This window comes from Fukomys damarensis, unplaced genomic scaffold, assembly GCF_012274545.1.
Source record: "Fukomys damarensis isolate Sample0158 unplaced genomic scaffold, DMR_v1.0_HiC HiC_scaffold_39, whole genome shotgun sequence".
Classification (NCBI taxonomy): Eukaryota; Metazoa; Chordata; class Mammalia; order Rodentia; family Bathyergidae; genus Fukomys; species Fukomys damarensis.
Window position 1 is genome coordinate 48,865,856 of NW_022900951.1, and position 4,968 is coordinate 48,870,823.

Genomic DNA, 4,968 nt, shown 5'->3' on the forward strand with positions numbered 1-4,968 from the left:
AATAACCACTTGGGCACCCCAAACTAATAGCACAGAAGGTAACAAAACAGATGAATGAGGCCATACAAAAAATTGCAAAGAGAAATAATTTCTGAGATAACCACAGAGATGGTGAGCTGAATAAAAGACATGATTAGAGACTCTAGAACAAAAACAGATGACAAAATAGATGAGTTCAAGACCATGACAGAAGCTATGAATTCCCAGCATAGGTAAGAAATGGAAACCATGAATGCACAACATAGGAAAGTAATGGAATCCATGATACAGATTCAAACAGATATCCAGGAGATTAAAAACTCTATTGAAAGTTGACACAGCAAACTGATCCAATCTGAAGACAGAATATCAGATATAGAATAAAAGGTGGCATTCAGTGACCATGAAAAGAGAGATTTCTTAAAAATATTAAGTAATGATCAGAAGGGTAGCTGTATGCCTAACTTCTTTCCTGGAGTCAACTATCACCTTGATTCTGAAAGCAGAAAAAGACCTAACCAAAAAAGAGAACTACAGACCAATATTCCTAATGAATATAGATGCAAAATTACTCAAAAATTACTGACAGAATTCAGAATATTATCATGAAGATCATACAACTGGAACAACTAGGATTCATCCCAGGGATGCAGTGATGGTTCAACATATGTAAATCAATAAATGTAATACATTGTATTAACAGAATGAAGGTCAAAAACCATATGATAATCTCAATAGATGCAGAAAAAGAGTTTGACAAAGTCCAACACCCATTCATAATAACGACAAAAATTGGAATAGATGGTCTTTATCTCAAACTATTAAATCCATGTATAAAAGAACAAACAAACAACATCATACTAAACAGTCAAAAACTGAAATCCTTTACACTATAATCAGGAACAAGACAAAGATGTTCACGATCACCATTACTGTTCAATATAGTTTTGGAAACATTAGCCACAGAAACTAGACAAGAGAAAGAAATAAAAGGAATAAGGAAAAGAAATAAGTTAAATTGTCACTATTTTCAGATGACATGATAATCTATATAGAAGACCTCAAAAACTCCACCCAAAGACTTCTAGACCTAATACCCAAATTTTGTAAAAATAAATAAAAAATAAATATCCTTCCTGTACATGAATAACAGACTTACTGAGAGAGGAATTGGGAAAAAACTCCTTTCACAATAGTATCAAAAAATGAAATACTTAAAAATCAATCTAATGAAGTAAAAGACCTCTACTTTGAAAACTACAGCTCTCTGAGAGAAGGGATCCAAGAGAGTACCAAAAATGGAAAGACATCCTTTGTACTTGGATAGGAAGCACCAATATAGTGTAAATGGGGCAGGCATTAAGCTCATTGGCATGCAACCTGCCTCACACGCATGAGGCAACCTGAGTTCAACCTCCAGTCCTGTAAAAAAAAAAAAGAATGTGTAAATGTCCATACTTCCAAAACTGTTATATAGATTTAACAAAATCCTGATCAAAATTCCAATAGCATATCTCACAGAAATTGAGGAAAGCCCTCCTAAAATTCATTTGAAATCAGAAAAGACATAGAATGCAAAGGGAATTCTGGACAACAAAGGCAAGAGGTATCCCAATCCCCAACTTGAAACTACACTACAAAGCAACTGTGATAAAATAGCCTAGTACTGGCAAAGCAACAGACCAGAGGACCAACAGAACAGAGTAAAAGATACGGAAGCAACTCTAGATATATTGACCCACTTCAAAAAAGAAAAGAAAAAAAAAAACCTGAAAAAGATGCCAAACAGCCTCACTGGAGGTCAATTTAATAAATGGTAGTGGAGAAACTGAGTTTCCATCTGACAAAAATTAAAACTACACCCATCTCTTCAATCATTCCCTAAAGTTGAAATGAATCAGATATATAAATGTTAAAACAGAAACAGTAAACATTCTGGAAGATAGGTTGCGCAGGACTGTTGAACACATTGGTGTAGCAAAAGACTTCATGAACAAAACCTCACTCACATGGAAACTAGCACAAATAACAACTGGAATTTCATCTTATTAAAAAGATTTTTTTACAGCAAGAGGAACCACCAACAGAATGAAGAGAGAACCCATAATGTGGAAAAGTTTTTTACCAGTTGTGCATCGGACAAAGTACTACTATCTAGAATACATAAAGAACTAAAAAAAAAAGCCAGACAACCCAAATTTAAAAACTCAATCTGAAATGGGCTTCTGTAATAAATAGACATTTCTCAGACAAAGGTGCAGAAACAGAAAATAAACATATGAAAAAATATTCAACATTACTGGTCATTTGTTAGATGCAAATTAAAGCACCATTGAAATTTCATCTCACTACAGAAAGAATGGCTGCTATCAAGAAATCAAGCAATAAAAAATGATGGTGGGGGTATGGGGAAAAAAAACATTCCCCATTGTTGGTGGGAGGGTAGACTTCTGCAACCACTGTGGAAATTTGTGTGAAACTTCCTCAAAAAACTAAAACTAGAATTTCCATTTGACCCAGCTATTCCCCTTCTTGGTATCTCCCTAAAAGAATTAAATGCATCATATCACAGTGATACATGCACACCCAAGTTTATACCAGCACAGTTTGTAGTAGCTAAATCTTAGAAACAACCCAAATTCCCATCAGCTGATGAATAGATAAAAGATATGTCGTTTTAAATAAAATTGAGTACTACTCAGCACTAAAGAAAGATAAACGTAAGGCATTCATAGCTGTATGGATGCCCCTTGAGACCATACTCTTAAGTGAAACAGTTCTGATACACATGTGTAAATACCACACTCTTTCTCTGGTGTGAAAAATGGAAAGTGTAAATAAGGACCAAAATGTATAATTGATATTGTGAAATAGGAATTAAATTTTCAAAGGGGAAGAGGAACTAGGTAGAAGGCATTGGGGAAATCAAAGATGTAAAGAAAAAAATCAGAAAGAAGGTAAATTTGAAACAAAGCTTTTTTTCAGTAAGAAGGGTTGGAGGGGTTGAAGGGCAGGAAGGGTAAGAACTAGGACATATCATGTACAGGTATAAATTCCCTATGAGGAATGTGATCATTATGTATGTCTAAAATGTACCAAAATTATAATTAATAAAAAAGAAATCAAGATGGATCCAAGACACTAAGTCAGCTGGAAGAGAAAATAGGTAGAAGTCTTGAAATACAAATGCAACAAAGACTTCATGAACAAAATACCAATTGCAGGAGAAATACTACAAAGAATGAAATAGGATTTCATCTTATTACTAAGTTTTGCACAGCAGAAAAAATCACCAAAAGAGTGAAAATACAATCCACTGAGTGGGAAAATTAGTTTAGCCCATTGTTCCTCAGACAAAAGACTAATATCCAGAACACAAATAATTGAAAAAAAAATCAATCACTCCAAATTTAAAAACCCAATCCAAAATGGGCATTTTAGATGAATACAAATTTCTTAGATGAAGAAATACAAACAGCAAATAAATACACAAAAAAATAATGTTCAACATCTCTAGTCATTTAAGAGATACAAGTTAAAACAATGCTGAGATTCGATTTCACTCCAGAAAGAATGGATCTTATCACTAAATCAAACAATAAAAAATGGTGGAGAGGATGTGGGGAAAAAGGAACCCTTCTCCTCTTGATAGGGAAAACTTTTATAAATAATAAAAACCTATAAAGTGTTAAAATGTAAAATGGCTTCTGCTGTCTCTGACAGCAGTTTGCTTTGTTTAGCTCAGAACTAATAGGCACCAAAGGCGTTAATTGCTGAAAGAAGCATTTTTGAACACAAATAATTGAAAAAAAAATCAATCACTCCAAATTTAAAAACCCAATCCAAAATGGGCATTTTAGATGAATACAAATTTCTTAGATGAAGAAATACAAACAGCAAATAAATACACAAAAAAATAATGTTCAACATCTCTAGTCATTTAAGAGATACAAGTTAAAACAATGCTGAGATTCGATTTCACTCCAGAAAGAATGGATCTTATCACTAAATCAAACAATAAAAAATGGTGGAGAGGATGTGGGGAAAAAGGAACCCTTCTCCTCTTGATAGGGAAAACTTTTATAAATAATAAAAACCTATAAAGTGTTAAAATGTAAAATGGCTTCTGCTGTCTCTGACAGCAGTTTGCTTTGTTTAGCTCAGAACTAATAGGCACCAAAGGCGTTAATTGCTGAAAGAAGCATTTTGTCTGACCCTGAGATAACAGGGCACATCAAGACCTTGAGCTCCAAAGAGACTGGAGCCACATGATTGTACCAGTGTCTAGATGAAAGAACCCATTGCTAAGATTTGCTCCCCTGACCCTGAACACCCCCTTCTTATGGGATACAATAGATAACTAGGCGAATCTTAAAGGTAAACTCCCCAAATGCAAAGAACTGTTACATCTAGTTTGAAAGTTAACTATCCTGTGACTGTGATTTGAACTGTGAGAATGAAATGTAACCACCCAAATAAAGTCAAGACTGTAACACCCTATAAAAGGAGGAGTTGTAACTCAGTGTGTCATTGATCCAGGCACTGCTTATGTGCAATCAACCCCCATTGATGGAGTAAACATTTGTCATTTTACTTCTATTCTGCTGCCTCTCTGAGTGTCACTTACTGATTCCTTCCATAACATTTTGTAGGTGGGAGTGTAGACTCTTGCAACTAAAGTCTAGGATTAGAAGTCCCCTTTGATCCAGATAATCACTTTCTGAGTGTCTTCCCAAAGAATGTAAAGCATCATACCATGGTGATATACACACGCCCAGGTTTATCGTGGCACCATTTTAATAGCTAAATCTTGGAAACAACCCAAGTGCCCATCAACCAATAATTCAATTAAAAAGATGTGATTCTTTTATACAACGGAATACAACACAGCCATAAAGAGAGATAAACTTGACAAATTTTTAGGTAAATGGATGAACCTTGAGAACATGCTCTTATGTGAAATAAATCAGAAACTCATGTTGAAATATC